This window comes from Neovison vison, chromosome 1, assembly GCF_020171115.1.
Source record: "Neovison vison isolate M4711 chromosome 1, ASM_NN_V1, whole genome shotgun sequence".
NCBI lineage: Eukaryota > Metazoa > Chordata > Mammalia > Carnivora > Mustelidae > Neogale > Neogale vison.
Window position 1 is genome coordinate 189,727,519 of NC_058091.1, and position 21,321 is coordinate 189,748,839.

General features: G+C 35.8%; 1 long non-coding RNA gene and 2 other non-coding genes across 3 annotated transcripts in view; 1 reads left to right on the forward strand and 2 right to left on the reverse strand.

Moving 5' to 3' along the window:
• Positions 1 to 611: 611 nt before the first annotated feature.
• The window catches only part of LOC122900947, a 69,232-nt gene continuing 48,522 nt past the window's right edge, over positions 612 to 21,321 (reverse strand). The window contains exon 3 of the long non-coding RNA XR_006383339.1: positions 612 to 707. This is a non-coding gene — a long non-coding RNA (uncharacterized LOC122900947). The remainder of the gene's footprint in view (positions 708 to 21,321) is intronic.
• LOC122896953 lies at positions 11,269 to 11,418 on the forward strand. Its single transcript, XR_006382449.1, has one exon. It is a non-coding gene; the product is annotated as a U12 minor spliceosomal RNA (small nuclear RNA).
• On the reverse strand, positions 15,458 to 15,564 carry LOC122897555. The gene has a single exon (XR_006382552.1). It is a non-coding gene; the product is annotated as a U6 spliceosomal RNA (small nuclear RNA).

Consider the following 21,321-nt stretch of genomic DNA (forward strand, 5'->3'; position numbering starts at 1 on the left):
GTCATATAATTTTTGCCCTGTTTATTGAAACCATTTGAACTGCTGCTCTCTGTGACTTCATACCTTCGGTGTTTCAAATCTATTTTCTACAGAGAAGCCAGAGTGAGATCTTTAATCACAAAACTTATCTGTTAAAACAAAATAAAACAAAACGATTTCGTACAACTTGTTTTCTAATTTCTACATCTTCTAGTTAGGGTTTTCCGATAATATGCCAATTTCTTCACACTCCAATCTTCCTCACAGTATACCATGTCTCCCACTTGTGTTTCAAGATGGAAAACTGCCTGTGGTACCTGCATTTCACATGTCTTTGCTCATATGGTTTCTTAAACTTAGAACTCCTTCTTCGTTTAGTATTTTGATGACCATGAAGACTCCTGCTCCTGTTCTAAGTTTCAGCTCAGGAGTCAACTTCTTGTCTCTGAATGAATTAGAGGGTCCCAAATATCCTCCCAGGGTATGTGCCACCCAATTACTGTAAATTATAGAGGGAAAGAACATATCTTATTTTTAGGTACAGAATTCCTACTGCAAGTAGTCTCTTCTAATGATCAAAAAATGAATTAAACCCATTTCCTCTGATTGCCTAGATTCTTCCTGTCCAATACTCATATCACGTTATACAAAAAAGGAAAGTCACTGAACTTACCATTGCGGGCTCCCCTTGCTTGTACAATACATTGTCAACTTTCTTCATTACATTTCTGATATAATTCATCCACCCAGCAAAACAAAGAAGAAAGAAAAGACAAAAAGAAAAGAAAAGGAAAGAAAAATGAAAAGAGAGAGGGAGGGAGGAGAGGAGGAAAGAAGGAAGGAAGAAAGGGAGGGAGACGGGAAGGAAAGAAGGAAGGAAAGAAAAAAAATATTACAATCTTTTATATAAAACGTAAAGGTTGGAACAAACATTAGCCTCCTTTTCCTCTTCATCTGTGATTATTTTAGGGAACACACATCCTCTGACCTTAAATATACACTGATTACTCCAAAATGCTATCTCTAGTCTGAGCTTTTTCATGAGCTCTAGACTCATTCTGAACTGACTCTTCAACACCTTAAGTAGTAGGTGTCTCAAATTTTGCATACTGAAAACAAAATCCTACTTGGTGAGCACCCTGCAAGACCTGTGTCTCACACAGGTTCTCCATTTAATAAAGCACACCACCATTTACCCAGTTCCAGCAGCAAAATAGAGGAGTCATGGTGAATCCCTCACTTTGCTTGTACCCCACATGAAGCCCATCTTTAAGCCTTCCTGCCTCAAGTTTCAAAATTAGAATCAAACATCGTATCACCAATCTACCATTACTTCCTTAGCCCAAGCTAGCTGCTGTTGAGACCATAGCAATAGCCTGGTTCCTATACTTCCCCACTTGCCAACACCCGCCCCAAACCACACACATTTTATTCTCTGGAGAGCAGGTGAAGTAACCTTTGTAAAACATAAACCATATTTTGCCCTTCCTGTGCTTAATACCATCTGGTGATCCATAAGGCCTTGTATGATCTGCTCTCTGCTTAGTTTTCTGGCTTACTTTTTTCCAACCCCTGACCCCACTCACTCCCCAGACACGCAGGTTTTATGGCTGCACCTTAACTATGCCATTTTGAATCCTATTTGAACATTTTTGCATAGATCTTTCTCACTTTATTATAGTTCTTGTTGAAATATCATCTTCTCAAAAAAATACTCTGTGTTGTCTATCTGAAACATTTCCTCCCGTGCTTAATTTTCTTTGCTTTTCACTTTTGTTTCTTGAGAGGTCCGAGGGTGAGGGTGGGGGTCAGAGGGAGAAATGGAATCTGAAGCAGGCTCCATGCCCACTGTGGACTTGATCTCACAACCTTGAAATAATGACCTGACTGGAGATCATGACCTGAGCCATAATCAAGTTAGACAGTTTACTGCCTGAGCCACCCAGGTGCCCTCCCCCAAGCTTAATTTTCTAAGCAGTCTTATAAAATATAATATTGTATTATTTGCTTTATGATGTATTTTACCGTCTCAATTCAGATCGTAGGCTCAAGGCCAAACACTTAGGCTCCTGTGCTTTCCAGTGTTAGAGATATCCAGTGTTAGAGAGCATGGCCTTGTTTAGAAGGTCAATAACTGAACCTTATCATTACTTTGAACATCTGACCTGCCCCCCCAGTAATGTCTATTTCTTCAGAATGTTTTTGATTATACTACGTTATTTTTCTAGTCTATCTAAGACAATCACCGTGATAACTTTTACTGAATGCAATTGCCTATTGCTAATAGTTAATAAAAAAATAAATCATTAAAAGACAAACCCTATAAGAAACCCAATTTTTAAACAGTAATATAAGATCTCAAAACACATTATAGTAACCCCAATATAATGTAGTACCGTTTTCTACACAAATTAAAAAATAAAAATGCATTAAAAAATGTTAAAATTCTATCTAAAATGGAGGTTAAATAGATATTAAAAGCAAGAGTTCTGGAGATTGTAGCTCTACCATCTGCCTTCCGTAGATTCCCAATAACATCTTCTCCAAAATAAATGCTACTAATAGTTTAAGTATGCTTCTATATTCTTTTCTCATAAATGTTTTTCATATATGAAAACATTCATTTTTTATACAAAGAGGGCATGTACAAGTAAAGCATACTCTCTTCACTATTTATTTCTTTTTAAATATCTATATTTTTCCATCCTTCACCTCCAGAGTACTGATCCCCCCTAACTCTTCAAAAAAAGTCAAAACATGTATGTAATATTTTGTCCAATTTTAATAGGGTGTTACAGGTTATGTAAATGGTACATATTGATGGATATTTTTCAAGTTTCATCTTTTGCTAAACCATAGAATGCAGTAATGAGCACCTCTTCTTTTATTTTTGTGCAGACACATTAGCATATGTGTAGAATAAATTAGCAGAGTATATGTACATTTCCAATGTGGATACATATTTTCATCAACACTTTTTGAATGATTTTCACATTGGATATTACTAAACTTTGAATGGTGAAAACTGTTGTTGTGTTAGTTCTATTTTAATTGTGTATGTATTTGAAGTGCTTTTATGTTTCTGATCTACAAACTTTCACTTTTCTGTGAACTGCATTTCCTTATCCATTTCACTATTGAATGTTGTGTCTTTACTGATTACTAAAAAAAAGTGTATATTTGTTTGAAGTAGGTGAATGAAATGTATTTTCCCACTGGGGCGTCTGGGTGACTGAAATATTTTTTTCCCTGTCTGTTGAGTGCAGGACTCTTGGTTTAGCCTCAGGTTGTGATCTCCTGCGTCATGAAATCTAGCCCCAAATCAGGCGCCAGGCTTAGTGGGAGTCTGCTTGAAGATTCTTTCCCTCTCCCTCTGCCTCTTCTGCCCTAAAATAAATATATTTTTTTAAATTATGAGATTTATTTCTTACTAACAATATTTTAGTTACTTTGTTATTTTTTTCTTTTATAATTTCAAAGTTTGGCCTCTGTTTGGAAAACATTCCCCTCTTCCTAACACTTATAAAGGTAGATTTTCCTCTGTTTTTTAGATTTAGATTTAGATTTCCTCCTAATACTTTTATGGTTTCACTTTTAGCTTTTGAACTATTATCCATCTAGCATTTCACATTGTTTAAGGAATGAAGAGGGCATCTATCTCTGTTTTTTGGAAGGCAGCTATGCTCACCACTATACGTCTATCATGAACCAGAAGGCCGAACCTCATGTATAAAAACAACCCATTTCCTTCTCCTCTCCAATTTGAAGTGACATGATATTCACCTATGAGATCCATATAGGAATTTGGATTTATCTCATATCTCTCTTTTCTATTTAATTGATTTGCTATAAAATCATAAGGTGATTGGAAACACTGTAAGGCTCAATTGCATATCTGATATGAGGTAAGCCAAATCCCTATTAACTTTTCTTCTATAAAATTGCTTTTAGATTATTTTTACATGCTTATTCTTGATATAGTCTTTAGAACACACTTTGTCTAGTTTAAAAATTAAAAAGCCTGTCAACATTTTTATTGTAATCACAATGTAATTCCAAGTTAATTTAGGGACAGACTATAATTTCACAAAACCATCACTGTTGTCAAGTTTTAATTCATTATAATCAACAGAGTTAAACACTGCTCTATAAATACACCTACAACTATAAGTTTAGTAGTTGCAACCACAAGACCCTGAAATGTAGCAAAATAAAGCATTTTAGCATGTGAATAAAAATCTCGGGTAAATAAATAGGGGCTCCTAGGCAGCTCAGTGGGTTAAAGCCTCTGCCTTCAGCTCAGGTCATGATCCCAGGGTTTTGGGATTGAGCCCCACATCAGGCTCTCTGCTCAGCAGGGAGCCTGCTTCTTTCTCTTTCTCTGTCTACTTGTGATCTCTGTCAAATAAATAAATAAAATATTAAAAAAAAAAAACTCAAGTAAATAAATATACCTGAACTTCACTTTATATAAGCACTCGTGGGTGTCATCCAAACTTTTTTTATATTCTCCAAGGTATTTCTTCTCAAACTGATTAGTATCAACTTCTAGATATTGAAATATCAATGTAATTGAAGTCAATATTTGATTTAAGATTTACAACATCAGGCATAAGTGGACTCTTTTCCTTAATATTGCCATCTTCAGTCTTATAAGGATTCTTATTTCATGAATCATTTTCATATTCATTATTGTATTTGATTTTTAACATGTTCTTTTGATATTGTCAGAGCAGAGATTACTATTTCTACTTATAGGCAAAATACGGAGGCTCGTAGATTTTAAATATCTTGCTCAGAGGCAAAAGTTAATAGTAACTGAACTAGAATATTATTTCACTCTTTTGATTCCTGGTTCAATCTAACTATATCAGTATTAAATATTTTATAGTCTGCCTCTCAAAACAATTTTCATTATACTCAAATGTTTTCAGGGTGTGTGCTCTGTGTGTGTGTTTGTGACTGAGCTTGGTTTGGGAGATATCTCATTAATGGTAAGAAAATATGAAAAATCCATATTAGTGAGGAAATATAACCTTGAAAAAGAGCAATCAAAATATTATTTTGTAGGGACATATCCCCAAACTTCATTTTTTTCTCTTCAGTTAGGCAATATGAAGTCTAGAGGGGTCTAAGGAGTTTCCTTCTACTTAAGCTTAAACGTTGGAAGCACTATAAGAATAAAAGACTTCCCCATCCTGAAGGAAAGACAATAAGATAAACTGTGCCTGCCCTATAACAGAAATTGGGAAGGAGGAGAGACTGCTGCATCTTTACCCTGTGAATTTCACTACATTGTTCATGAATCCTGTGATTCCTCTTTTTAAAAAAAATTCTCCATCCCTTGAAAATCTTTGCTGAACAGTTGACCTAAACTTGAGAATTCTGATTTGCCTTATGGAGGGAGAATTCTGGGAACACACTGGTAATCATCCTTTGGGAGGAATAAAGACAGTGCAAGTAATGATCCTTGAAATCTAGTGCAACAAATCACAGAAAATTGTCTCAGTGAGTTTATGAAGAAATGGAATATTATTTAGAGCAGCTCTAGAGAAAGGATTACTTGATACCTCAAAAGCTGGGACTCACTTCCCCCTCCCTAATCAACTTTCTTTTTGATTTGAACTTTCTTGAACAATCTTACTTTTCCCTATTCTCTGCTAATAATGTATGATTTTAGTGTGGTATTGGCATCTGTTACTGTATGGTTTCTACCATAAACAGCATTATTTTAATAAGGGTGAAGGAGAAGAAAAATGGGAGGGAGTGTCTGGGTAAAAATTTTACCAGGGAAGGTTAAACAGAGAATGAAGACTTTATTTGAGAATACTGTAATAAGGGAAAGAGAATCGAACTCAGTCTGAGCTCAACTCTACTGAAAGAAAGAAAAAAAAAAAGAGGAGGACTGGGGAATTTGTAAGAGTTAGTGTAGGAGGAATCATAGGTTACCCTATTTGCTCACTGGCATTATTCAAAGGACAAGTAAACTTTCTCTCATCTACATGATGAAAGGTAATTTTATAACCCGCAGGATAGTCAAGCCAGAGGGTGGCTCCCATCCCCCACAGAGAAATTGCGAGACCTGGGTCCTTGATAATTACATTTCAAATGGATGGTTCCTGATACTTGAGGAAGACATTTCTGGGTTGTAACCCTCATAAGGAGATTTGAAAAATTTGTATCTCAGAGGAAGAGAAAAAATTGACAATTACCAGTTTTCTAAAGCAAATGTTCTCTAAGAAAAGGGAGGTCAGAGGCTTCAAATCATTAAGAAGCCTATCTAAAATTTAGTCATTCAAAAGGCATTATCTATCATGGATGTAATCTATCTACATATGTTAGTTTTCTGATGATTTTTTTAAACATTGTTTCTGGGAAAAAGTAAAATTTCCTTCCCTGGATTCATGAAACATATTTTGTGCACTATTATCTCTTTAATATAACACATGTCCAAGAATTATATTTATCTTCCTCTGGGATATCAGATTATATTCATTAACCCCTTTATAGAATGCTGGACTTTTCTGTGTCTAGGCTAAGGATGACAGCTTTGAAATCACATCAAAAAGCTTAGTGCAATACAAACTAAGAATGATTGCTGTTAGTTTAAGAACTTACCTATTTGGAAGGGATTACGATTTAGGTAGCCTTTCAGAGTAGCAGTTAACTTTCTCAAATGCAGTTTAAAGAAAAGGATATTCAACACCCACTGAGAAGGATGAAATTTCTTGAAATAAAGAACTAATACTGTTGGTTAAAAATATAAGGGCCAGAAGGGAAAGAGGTTGTAGAGTCTCCAAATAAGACACAGGAATAGAAAGGGATATATTTAACTTTGGGACCACTGGTGTTAAGTGGCCTAGAAGATATACATTCTAGAAAAAAAGATAAGGGAACTCAGAGACATCATCAAGTATAGTAACATTTGTATTATGGGGATCTCTAAAGGTGCAGAGAGAGAAAAGAAGGCAGAAATTGTATTTGAAGAATAGCTAAAAACTTCTCAAATTTGGGGAAGGAAGCAGACATTGAGATCCAGGAGGCACAGAGTCCCTAACAAAATAAACCCAAAGAGGTCCACACCAAGACACATAATGATTAAAATGGCAAAAAGTGGGGATAAAGAAAGAATTTTAAAAGTAGCAAGAGAAAATAGTTACATATAAGCAAACCCCATAAATCTATCAGATGATTTTCAGCTAGCAACTTTGTAGGTTAGAAGGGAATGGCAGGATATAATCACAATGCTGAAAGGAAAAACAAAAACAAAAACAAAAACAAAAAAACTGCAACCAAGACTACCTTCCCCAGCAAGACTATCATTCAGATTAGAAGAAGATATAGTTTCCCAGACAAATAAAAATTACCGGTGGTCATCACCACAAAACTAGACTTAGAAGAAATGTTAAAGGGAATACTTTGAGTGGGAAAAAAAAGACCATAGTCAGGAGAAAGAAAATTATAAAAGGAAAATATTTACAGATAAATACAAGATAATAAAAGCACCAGATTAATCATTATAAAACCATTACTGAGGTTAAAACACAAAAGAATAAAAGCAAGTGTGTGTATAAAAATCAGTTAAGGCATTCCTAAAATAAGAGGATAAAAAGTTTAACATCATACACATAAAATGAGGGGGGTAAAAAATCAATGCTTTTAGAATGGGTATAAACTTAAGTGACCATCAGTTTAATACAGATTATTTGTATTTTTTTTAAAGATTTTATTTATTTATTTATTTGACAGAGATGGAGAAAGCACAAGTAGGCAGAGCATCAGGCAGAGAGATAGGGAGAAGCAGTCTCTCCACTGAGCAGGGAGTGCAATGTGGGGCTTGATCCCTGGATCCTAGGATCATGACCTGACCCAAAGGCAGCTGCTTAATGACTGAGCCACCTAGGTTCCCCTTAATACAGATTATATGAATAAGATGTTATATATGAGCTTAATGGTAACCATAAGAAACCTCTTCCAGGGCACCTGGGTGGCTCAGTGGGTTAAAGCCTCTGCCTTCAGCTCAGGTCATGATCTCAGGGTCCTGGGATCGAGCCCTGCATCGGGCTCTCTGCTCAGCAGGAAGCCTGCTTCCTCCTCTCTCTCTGCCTGCTTCTCTGCCTACATGTGATCTCCCTCTGTCAAATAAATAAATAAAATATTTTTAAAAAATTAAAAAAAAAAAAAAGACCTCTTCCATAATGATTTGGAGTCATAAACTGAATTTGAAACTACTGTATTTTCTTTAAGAGGGATTGCTAATCAAAATCAGAATAAATCAATCAATCACAGATCTTCATAAGAATTGTGGAATGCACTCTGGAGTGGATCACTTAGGAAAACATACTTAATACTTTCATGAAACCAGTAGATTCATTCTAATGTGGAAGAATTTTAAGCTGGATTTAATTTTTTAAGTTCAGACATAGCTATATACTCATTTAAATTACAAGATTAATGTCCCTGTATTGAAACAAACTCCAGAATAAAAAAACAAAAATAAAAACAAAAGAACTAGTAACATGAAAAAGTCATGCATTTACTTATCCAAATGTATTTTTTTTATTTCATTTATTTGTTTTTTTAAAGATTTTATTTATTTATTAGAGAGAGAGAGCACAAGCAGGGGGAGCAGCAGAGGGTGAGGGAGAAGCAGGCTCCCCAGTGAGTAAGGAGCCCAATGTGGGGCTCAATCACAGGACCCTGGAACCATGACCTGAGCTGAAGGCAGACATTTAACTGACTGAACCACCCAGGTGCTCCATCAATAAATTTATCAAGCAATTACCAAGTATAGACCAGTAAGTAAAAATGTGTTGGACTTTATTACCTATTAAAGATTTTATAATTTCTGCTTTATAATTTCATACTCTGCTAAGAGAAATAGAAATAATTTCAAATTATAGCATCATGCAATTTATAATATAAAAAAATGATATTTGGGGGCGTCTGGGTGGCTCAGTGGGTTAAGCTGCTGCCTTTGGCTCAGGTCATGATCTCAGGGTCCTGGGATTGAGTCCCTCATCGGGCTTTCTGCTAGGCAGGGAGCCTGCTTCCTCCTCTCTCTCTCTGCGCCTCTCTGCCTACTTGTGATCTCTCTCTGTCAAATAAGTAAATAAAATCTTTTAAAAAAATGATATCTGTTTAAATATAAAGATAATAAATAGTATTTATCTATACTTTGGGGAAAAAAATATTAATGTAAGACTCTTTCCAGAGAATAAAATGAATTTCATTTCTTATTACAGAGAAAGTAAAAAAAAAAATCTTTAAAAAACACATGTATATTCATTTATATTAAATTATATTAATTATAATTTATATTTAAATAATGGACATAGCCATTTAATTGAAAAAACAAATATTTGATACAGCTAAAATTTAGTTACAGCATTTTGAAAAAAACAGTACCATTAAGCACTTAAAATATTTCTAACAAGGATAACACATGCCCAGGTCAAAATTACTAATCAAAGAATTTAAGTTTCAAAATGCAATGCAGGTTTCCATGTAACTATTTAGGCTGGTTTTTCAGCAGCAGGTGGAGATTTTAAAAGGAAGGATGCCCAGGTGACTCTGATTCAAAGAATTATCAGAACTTTATATCCTAAAACAAACCACTTACCTTTTTTTAGTTGCAGAACGGTTTTAAACAATTTCAATCATCCCATTTTTCTGAATACTGATCAATTTTTTTCCATTCTGTGAATATGAGTGACTCTCAAATGAACATTCTTAGGATATTCAATGTCATTCATTTCAACTCCACATTTCTCTTCCCTGGGCTAAATTTCCATAAAGAGCTCAAAGGGCTGTCCATTAGAAACATATATTTTATAGAAAAAAGTATGTTTTACATGCAAAAATTGAAAATGTCCACAAAAAACAATTTTTAAAAAATGTATATAATGTATTTCTCAGTGTGCTGCTCAAAGAAATAGTCATATAATACTGATAATACAATTTGAAGGACATCTCAAATTACATCCATAAATTTCAATCTCAATAGAAGTATCAGGCCAAAGAGTGCTCAAAGTCAATTATGGCATAAAAAGTACCCTTGAAATCTGTATATAAAGAGGCACCATTTTCTAAAAGGATGAAGAAGGTAAAATTCAAAGGAAAAGCATCCCCCATCTCAGGTGACATGTGCTAACTAGACTAGTTTCAAGAAAAGAGAAAATAATGAGGTGGAAAGGAGGGTTCTACAGCCAGCAAAATAAACAGAGCTTGGAAATAAAGGATTGCTGCAAATTTCAAAGGTGGCATTCTCTCAGTACTGAGCCTAGTAGCGAGCATTCTAAATATACTCATATGCCATACATGTTAAGTGCTTTTAAAAATCAAAGTTTATCCAAGGTCTTTCAAGGTTGGACCAAAACCTTTCATTATTAGTGAAAAGATCCCTGAAATATGTGCCAATGGCTCAAATCTGACCAAGATGAGAAAGAGAAATTAAAGAGCCATAGAGAAATCAGAATTTCAAGTAAATGTCAGAAAACTAAGCTGATCTTCCTGAGTCAGGAGCATTTATTTAGGTTCCTAGGACCAGAAGTCTGGAGTCTGTAATCAGTTTTCTAAAACAGCTCTCAGACTCTTTTCTCTTGACTCCTTTTCCTTTCTCTGACTCTAATTTATCTTGCACACTATCTCTGGATTAATCTCCTGAAGGCCCTTTCATTCTATTAGTGTTCAAAAACTCTACACAACTCCCAATTCCTTCCTAAACAGATTTAACAGCTCTTGTTTCTTTTTTTTTTCTTTTTCAGATTCCCTGCAATTTTTTTACCTCCCTCTCAGACAAGACTATTTTCCACTAACCCCAACCATAGAACTTTCTCTAGAGTTGGTATCATCATTCATCTGCATCACGCACTTGACTATATCATCCAAGCATCGCTCAACTTGCTTCCTTCCTGAAATGCCATCCTCTCTTCTTCACCAGCTGAAATCTTTTCTACCCATTCCTTAAGCTTCAGCTTAAATCCTGATTTAGTGACACTTTGCATGTTATTATTTACTTTGGCCTATTCTGATTAATCCCAGCTTTAAATTCTTATAGAGGTATTGTTTGTTCCACATAGTTTACAGTTTGGGTATCTATTATTTTGTATTTTTCACTAACTTGCAGGGACACTGAGTCTTAAGACATCCATAAAACAGTCAGCTATTTGGAAGCTTGGATCACATCTTGGATTTTTATGGTATAGGATGGATTGTAAGTAGATAGATAGGAATTCTGCCTCATTTCATAAAAGGGGATTCAAGGAGTCCTATTAAAATACATATTGTATGCTTTAAACTTACAAGTTAGAAAAAAAAAATGATGGCATGATGTCTAAGCCCTCACTGCTAATGTGAGACAAATTTTTGAGCTAGTAAAGGTTTCTGCTAAAATGACCCATCTAACTTGTGGGATGTCTAGGAGTCATAATCTGCTGTAGCCTTTTAACACTGAAAGAGCAGACTGGTACAAAGGTAATAAGCAAGGTTGAGAAGGTACATGTTTCCTATAGGTAAGAAACTGGATTAGCCCCAGAGTGTTAAAAAAAAAAAAAAAAATATATATATATATATATATATATATATATATTATATAAACATGAACGAAGGGGAGAGGGAGATACAGGTTTCAAGTTCTATAATTAATATTTCAGGGGAATGAAAGGCACAAGGTAAGGAATCTAGTCAATGTTACTGTAACAACAATGTAATTGAAAAGATGGTAGCTTCACTTGGGATGAACATACTGTAAAATAGAAACTTGTCAAATTGCTAAGTTGTACATCTGAAACTAAGGTAACATTGTGTCAACTATACTCAAAGTAAAAAAAAAAAGATATATATATATATACAATATAATGAAAAACAAAATAAAAATAATTGAAGGAATTGAGTATAAAGGCAGTATATTAGTCTCCTAAGGCTATGATAACAAAATACCACAAAGTGTGTGGCTTAGAACAACAGAAATTTATGGTACACAGTCCTGAAGGCCAAAGTCTGAAGTCAAGATGTCAGCAAGCCCATGCTTCCTCCAAGTATAAAATTCTTCCATGCCTCTTCCTAGTTCCTGGTGGCAGCTGTCAGTTCTTGGCATTCCTTGGCTTACAGTTACATCACTCCAATCTCCACCTGTGTTGAACATGGCATCCTCCCTATGTATCTGTGTCTACACATGGTCATCCCTCTTTTTATAAAAGCACTAATCATATTGGACTATGGATCTACTCCACTTTAGTAGGACTTCAGCTTAATGATACCTGCAACAACACAATTTCCAAATAAGGTCACACTCTGGGGTACTGAAGCTTAGAGCTTCAACGTATTTTTGGAAGACACAAATCAACCCATGGGAGACAATAAAAACAAATGTGCCAATTAACTCTGAATTTAATGGATATAATACAGCTGAAAAGGTCAGCCTGGATGCAAGAAATAGGCAACATATTTACTTCTAAAAATAATGAGGGTCCATGATCAACCACTTGATTCAGAGTGTGTAAGATTTATACCAACAAATTATAAAGGAAAACATAGAAATTCTGCATGGATCCCAAGGGAAATTTATCCTAAGAGAGCTGATGAAATAGAATTGTGGTGATTTAGAAACCACTATTATCAATAAAACTGACAAGATATACATGATTTTTAAAATAAGAGCTTAATTAGATTTGCTTTTTAAAATTTTTACATTTTAGTAAAATTAATCATGGGCAGGATGGAAATAATAATTTGAGGAAATATGACAGCATCAGTGTATGCAGTTCTTGATGCTATACTTTAATCAAGGCATACATATCTTTGATTATAGACTATCTATCACAAATTAGAACATCAAATTCAATGAATGTGTATCAGATCAAAAAATATTATTGTCCATGTTAAAACTTTTCTTAATTTTAACCTTGGAGTTCTTTAGTATTTGATCTGAAATACTTCTTTAGTTACATTATTTTTAGAAGATTTTATATATTGTGTGTGAATTCTAGGAATTCCTCTGTAATCTAAATTTGCATATCTGACTCTAGTTGAAAACACCCCTGAGATGTATCACTAAAATCTAATGTTGAAAATGTCCTTAAGGTAACTATTTCATCTGCCAATATTCTTACTTCCCACTGTTTTGTTCTTCCATACATTTCCTGAAGTTTTCTTGACCTGCTTCATATGGGATAAGGAACAAGAGGGCAGTTATCCAATAAACAGTATTTTCCAGGCTCCCATACTAATTAGACTTAGTTTAGATAGATTTCTAATTTTTCCCGACTTCTGCTTTCTATTAGCATCTTAGCTATCAGTTATATACTTTCCTATTAAATGTCATATAGTGTTTTCCCTTTCCAGCTGCTTTGAATATTACCATTTGATCTTTAATTATCAGCATTTGATTATAATACATTAGGTATTTTTCACCTTGTATTTATCCCATTTCAATTAGCTGACAATATCTTCCAAATGATATGGGAAATTATCAGCCATTATTTTTTCAAGTACTGTTTTATCCCAACTCTCTGCCTTTTCTGGCTGGGATTTTTTTTTTTTTTTTAATTTCCACATGTACTTTATACTTAGTTTTACTTTGCTGCATTCACCTTCTTTATTTTTTTGTTTCAGTTTACATATCATTTCTAATAATGTATTTCTGACTTCAATATACATAGCCTATCCTATGCTTTGCTTTTAATCATATCCATGAGATCTTTATTTTATTTTTTTTAAGATTTTATTTATTTGAGAGAGGTAGTGCATAACAGAATATTGGAGGGGCTCAGTAGCTGAGAGGAGCAGAGGGAAAAGAAGGAGACTGGTCTTGGGGCTCAATCCCAGGACCCACGAATCATGACCTGGGCCAAAGGCAGATGCTTAACCGACTGAGCCAGCCAGGCATCCCTACTTGATTCTTCTTTGTATAAATATATAAACATTCTATCAATAATCCCATCCATTCACTCACATTATTTTTCTTTCTCTCTCTTTTCTATAATATATGAACCATGAATATGTTAAAGTTCTTGCTAACTGCAATATTTGTATCATCTCTGGGGCCGTTTTTATAATACTATATTTCTTCTTCTTCTTCTTCTTTTTAAAGAATTATTTATTTGATAGAGATCATAAGTAGGCAGAGAGTCAGGCAGAGAGAGAGGGGGAAGCAGGCTCTCCTCCTAGCAGAGAGCCTGATGCAGGGCTCGATACCAGGACCCTGAGACCATGACCTGAGCCAAAGGCAGAGGCATTAATGCACTGAGCCACCCAGGTGCCCCTATAATATTGTATTTCTTTACTGCTTGTCTTGTTGCTGGTTACTCATATGGTTAGTAATTTTATATATCATATATTGGAGGTAATACACAATAAAGATCTGGATTACCTTGCCTTCTAATTCTCCTAAACATATCTTTTACTCCTAGAGTATGTATCTTAATTCTAAGATTTTGCTCTTATTTTTAGAGTAGGGCTTTCTGTATTGTTAACTCAAAGTTCTGGGTGCTCACCACAGTATCTCTAACTGAGCTTGGCCTGACAGTTTTACAGAACTAGGTATCTACTCAAATCTCTCCTGACTCCCTGTGTTTGCTCTCTGCTGGATACCCTGGAGTTTTACTGCTTGGAAGAATAGCTAAACAGCAAGCCAAAGACACAAATAATTTTATATATGTCACTGTGGCTCCTTTTCTGCCATGCCTTTCTTTTTAAATCTTTGTCCCTGAAACTCAAACCACCATAGCAGTAATGAATCACAATTTTTTTTTTCCCCACACAATGGTACTACTACCTTCTTTTGAATTCTATTTACCTGAACTGTGATTTAAGAAGTCCTAGGTAATTCCGTAAGAAAAGAAAAGGCATATAGATTGGGATGGAAGAAATAAACTTTATTTACAGGTGACATGGTTATCTATGAAGAAAATCTGAAAGAATCAACAAAAAAGTTCCTGAAACTAATAAATGATCATAGCAAAGTTGCAGGATACAAGTATAATAAACAAAAGTCAACACATATTTCCTACTTAATAATGCTATGAACCTAAAATGCCCTAAAAAATAATCCATTTAAAAGAAACATGTTATTAATGGAGTAGCAATGTATTTAAGTTTTCTTGACTCTCCTAACAAAACAGACATAATAATGAATGCATTAAAGCACTGGATATGTAAGTAAATAAAAGAGAACATTTAAAGCATTTTAAACCAAAGTAGTCAAGTGCTATCTTTACAAACCACAAAATTCCATTGTGCTGTGCCAAACTACCAACAAGCACCCATGTATATAATTAACCATGTGAGAGGATGTGGAAGACAGTAATTTCTGATAGCCCTGATGCTGGTAAATTGCCAAAACAACTCATTCAGAAAGCAAGAGAAGACTCTGGAATAGAAGTCAGGTGTAGCTATCTGAGGAAAGCATCAGGAGAAGAGGTTTTCTGTTTCCTTTGTAAGGATGAATTTAAGGTACTTCACGAATTTTATTTTATTTTTAAATATGGAACGCTTCACGAATTTGCGTGTCATCCTTGCGCAGGGGCCATGCTAATCTTCTCTGTATCGTTCCAATTTTAGTATATGTGCTGCCAAAGCAAGCACGGTACTTCAGGAATTTTAGTGTTAAGTTTGTTTGGTTGTTGTGAAAGGTTGAAACCAACCAACTGAAGAAGCTTTCTTCAAGGACAAAACAATGCTAAAGAGGAACTAACTGTTGGGGATAGAATACAAATTAAGCAGGAGAAAGATACTATGAGGAAAAAAGAGAAAGTTGAGGCAGGCAGTGTGGAAGAGAAAGAGAGAAAGAAAGGAAACACTCTGTTTACATTAAAAATGAAAAGAAAGGAGACAGTTCTTACAGTACTTGAAGTAGCTGTTTGATGCTTCACAGTAGAGAAAAGCATGAAGCCATGGAGCTCTGAAAGTTACCTTGGTATATTCCCATATTTTGAAGATAACTTTTAAAATTCAAGAATACTCATTTCATATAAACATTCATAACATGACAGAATTGTGGTTGAATTCCATACCAATTCACTGCAGGTTGAAAATATATACATATATGGGGAGAATAAACATGCTTTTAGACAATGAGGACATGCCAAAAGAATATGATCTACCAAAAAAGATTTAAAAACTGAAGCTTAGTATTTCAAAATAAGCCAAATAAAATTAAAATATGAAAACATAAGAACTCGAAAAATGAGAAAAATAAAATTATGAAAATATGAGAGCTTAAAAACAGATCTGAGTTCAAGGATGACTTAGGAATAAATTTAAAATAATTTTAGAAATAAAGACAAAATTAATAGACAATGAAAAATGAAGAGGTGAGGAGGGGCAAGATGGCAGAGACATAGGAGACCCTGTTTCAACCAGTCCTCTAAAGTGAGCAAATTATCTACCAGAACACTCTGAACACCCATGAAACCAGCCTGAGATGTAGGATTATACATTTCCAGATCTCTACAGGGGCAGAAGATGCCAGTGGAGAGATAAGGCAGAGTGGGAATAGGACTGATATCAGAGGATAAACAGAATGGGGAGGGAGCCATCAAAAGTGACCCACTGGAAAGTAATACCCCAATACGAAAGTGCCCTGTGACTGGGGACCAGCATTAACTTGGGGTCTGGTTAAAAGCACTCAAAAAAGAGCAAAAGATCTTAAGGGGCAACTGGTGGAATCAGACAGTCATGGGCACAGGCCTAAGCCCATGATCCCAGGATGGCCACTGCTGATGACCACCCTTGCCAGCGAGAATGCAGCAGTGGAGCCTCCAGTTCCTGGTCCTGGAGCTGCCAGAGTTGTGCAGTTTGCACCACCGCTCAGCCAGGGCGCACTCCTGCCCCTGCGTAAGGAAGTCTGGTGACCGCTCTCTAGAACCACAGCCTTTAGCATTCTGTGCTCACTGTGCGACCTGGGTCTGAACCACAATCCCCACCCACAGAGAGTCTAAACACTCCCAGCCTGGACTTGAAGGAACTACCCCAGAGAGCAGTGCTGGCAAAGGCAGTCACCGTAAGCGGGCTCCCTGGACCAATATTGCTCATGGTTTTAGTAGCACTGGAGTGCAGAGATAAGTGGGCACTTCAGGAGACCTCTGAGACGGGGGCTGGGGTTGTGCTCTGCCTGGGGGAGTTTGCACAGCTCAGCAGAACTTAGAGAGTGGGGAGTCTGTGTGCTCTGGACCACCCAGAGGGGAGCAGACTGAGGCTTCTCTCTGAGATGGAGGTCTAGGTGCAGTTTGCTTTCCACTAAACCTCTGAAAGCCCCCAAAAGCTGCCAAAGAACAAAACCCTCCAGAGAACAAAGCCTGAAAAACTGGTTTCTACAGAGCCCAGCCCCTTCACAGGGGGCAGGAGGACTCAATCCAAGAAAGACTGACTGAAAAACAATGCAGGCCTCAGACACCCAGCTGAAAGAAGGAGCAGACAACTATCACAGGGCCCCCATAAAACTGTAAAACCCCAATATGAGGGGAAAACAAGATATTAAGCTCCCAGTATTGCTCTAAAATCTGTGTACTTCATAGATACAACTTTAATTTTTAATTCATTCTCACTATTGTTCTTTTTCATTTTTTGACCTATTTACCATTACAGCTAGAGTTTTAATACAACATATTCCATAATAACCTTTTAACCTGAACTTTTTTCATACATATACCTATTTTTCTTTTTCTTACCTATTTTTTTAAAATATACATATAGATATAAGCTTCAAGGTAATCCTCTTTCCCTAATCAGTACTAGCCCTATATATAAATCACTTTTAATCTCCCTTTATCTCTGGAAAGTTGAGTCCTTTAACAAAGATATCAAGATACACCCAGAAAATAACCTTCCTCTCCCACATCAAGGATTTATAACCACCCTCCCAACTCTTTCTTCTGTCAGTGTTTCTGTGTATTTGTTTTTGTTCTGGTATTATATAAATCTTATCCTTGGAGTCCATTTTGGCTAGGTTCTTTTTTTTTTTTTTTTCTTGTCATTTACTTTTGTTGGTCTTTTTGTTTATCCATTTTTGTTTGTATACCTTGTAAATCTTATCCTTGGGGCCCATTCAGGCTGAGTCTTCTCTTTTTTTTTTTTTTTTTTTTGGTCTCTTTCTCTCTCTCTCTTTTATTCTTTTTTCTTTCTTTTTGATGGTGACTTCAGGTTGCTCAGAAGCATTCCAGGATGCACCCTGCTGGGATTACAGTTGATATATTCAGGTACACATCCCCTCAACCACCTCTCACCAAAATGACTAGGAGGAGGAACACCCAACAGGGGAAAAATTTGGAGACTGTGCCCTCTTCATAAGAACTATTGGATATGGACATAAACAGTATGTCAGGGAGGGAAGTCACTGTAACAATACTCCAGGCGATGGCTAGGTTGGAGAAAACCATTAGTGACAACAAGGAATCTCTAAGGGCTGAAGGGAAAGCTGCCCAGGGAAGAAGTTAAAAATGCTATCAATGAGATCCAATCTAATCTAAATACTCTAACAGCTAGAGTAACCATAGGCAGAAGATAGAATTAGTGATCTAAAGGAAAAACTAATAAAGAAAATGGATCAGGAAGAGGCCTGGAACAAATAGCTTAGAAGCCATGAAAACAGAATAAGGGAAATAAATGATGCCATGAAACATTCCAACATCAGAATTATTGGGATCCCTGAGGGGGAAGAGAAAGAAAGAAGACTAGAAGATATAGTTGAACAAATTCTCCACGAAAATTTTCCCAATCTGGAAATTGGAACCAGAGTTCATGTCCTAGGGGTAAAAAGATCACCCCCAAGATCAATGAATCTAGAAAGACCTCCAGACACTTGATTGTGAGACGGATGAATCATAATTTTAACCAAGAGCTCTTGAGAGCAGTTAGGGGGAAGAGATTCCCTACCTACAGAGGACGGTCCATCAGAATGACATCATACCAGTCCACAGAAACCTAGCAAACCAGAAAGGGCTGGAAAGACATATTCAGGGGCACTAAATGAGAAGAACATGCAGCCAAGAATACTTTATCCAGCATTCAAAATGGATGACATTCAAAATGAATGGAGAGATAAAGAGCTTCCAAGACCAGCAAAGTTTAAAAGAGTATGTGACCACCAAGCTGGCACTACAAGAAATATTAAGGGAGGTTCTATAAAGGAAGAAAGAAACCAAGAGTATCATAGAACAGAATATTACAGAGACAATTTATAGAAACTAGGAACTTCACAGCCAACATGATATCAATAAAAACGTATCTTTCAATAATCACTCTCAACGTGAATGGTCTAAATGCTCCCATAAAACTACACAGGGCTGCAAATTGGATAGAATGACAGGACCCATCCATATGTTGTCTACAGGAGACCCATTTGGAACCTAAGAACACATCTAGACTGAAAACTAAAGGGATGAAGAAGCATCTTTCAGGCCAGTGGGCCTCAAAAGAAAGATGGGGTAGCAATTCTCATATCAGATAAATTAGATTTTAAACTAAAGACTCTAGTCAGAGATAAAGAAGGACACTTCTTTCTTCACATCATTCTTAAAGGATCTATCCACCAAGAAAAGCTAACAATTGTAAATATTTATGCCCCTAATATGCCCCCAATAGGGGAGCAGGCAACTACATAAGACAACTGTAAATCAAGATAAAGAGTCATATTCATATGAATACATTAATAGTATGGGATCTTAGCATGCCACTCTCAGTAACAGACAGATCATCCAAGCAGAAAATCTATAATTAAATAACAGCATTGAATGACACATTAGACCACATGGACCTCATAGATATATACAGAATATTCCACCTCAAAACAACAGAATACCCATTCTTCTTGAGTGCACATGGAACTTTCTCCAGAATAAACCACATACTGGGTCACAAATCAGGGCTCAACTAATACCAAAAGATTGAGATTATTTCCTGCATATTCTCAGACCACAATGCTTTGAAACTGGAATTCAACCATAAGAAAAAGTTTGGAAGGAATTCAAACACTTGGAAGCTAAAGACCACCTTGCTTAAGCATGTGTGGATCAACTAGTAAATCAAAGAGTAACTTCAGCGATTCATGGAAACTGATGAGAATGAAGACACTTCAGTCCAAAACCTATGGGATACAGAAAGGGTGGTCCAAAGGGGAAAATACATAGCCATCCAAACCTCCTGCAAAAAAACTGAAAAATACACCTTAAAGAACTGGAGAATCAACAAGAAATTAAGCCAACCCCGTACACAAGAAGGGAATAATCAAGATTAGAGCAGAGATCAATGAGATAGAAACTAGAGATACAGTAGAATACATCAATGAAGGTAGAAGCTGGTTTTTTGAAAGAATAAGATCAATAAACCATTGGCCAAACTAATCTAAAAGAAAAAAAGAGGACCCAAATTAATAAAATTATGAGAAAGGGAGAGATCACTATTAACATCAAGGAAACAGAAACAATCATCAGAAATTATTCTCAACAGTTATATGCCAATAAGTTAAGCAACCTAGACAAAATCGATGCATACCTGGAAACCTATAAACTTCCAAAACTAAATTAGGAAGAAACTGACAACCTGAATAGACAAATATCTAGTAACAAGATTGAAGCAGTGATCAAAAATCTCCCAAAAAACAAGAGCCAGGACCTGATGGATTCTCTGGGAATTCTACCAAACATTCAAAGAAAAAAATAATACCTCTTCTCCTGAAACTGTTTCAAAAAACAGAAACAGAAGGAAAACTTCCAGACTCTTTTTGTGAAGCCAGCATTACCCTCATCCCCAAAGAGGCAAAGACCCCACCCAAAAGGAGAATTTCAGACCAGTATCCCTGATGAATATGGATGCCAAGATTCTCAAAAAGATCCTAGCTAATAGGGTCCAACAATACATTAAAAAGATTATCCACCATGACCAGGTGGGATTTATCGATGACATGTAAGGTTGGTTCAACATTCACAAATTGTTCAGTGTGATAGAACAAATCAATAAGAGAAGAGAGAAGAACCACACGGTCCTCTCAATTGATGCAGAAAAAGCATTTGACAAGATACAGTATCCATTCCTGTTTAAAATGATTCAAAGTGTAGGAATAGAGGGAACATTCCCCAACTTCATAAAATCTATCTATGAAAAACTCACAGCAAATATCACCCTCAATGGCAAAAAGCTGACAGTCTTCCCTTTGAGATCAGGAACATGACAAGGATGTCCACTCTCACCACTGTTGTTCAACATAGTACTAGTAAGTCCTAGCAACAGCAATCAGACAACAAAAAGAAATAAAAGGTATTCAAATTGGCAAAGAAAAAGTCAAACTCTCTCTCTTTGCAGATGACATGATACTTTATATGGAAAACCCAAAGACTCCACCCCAAA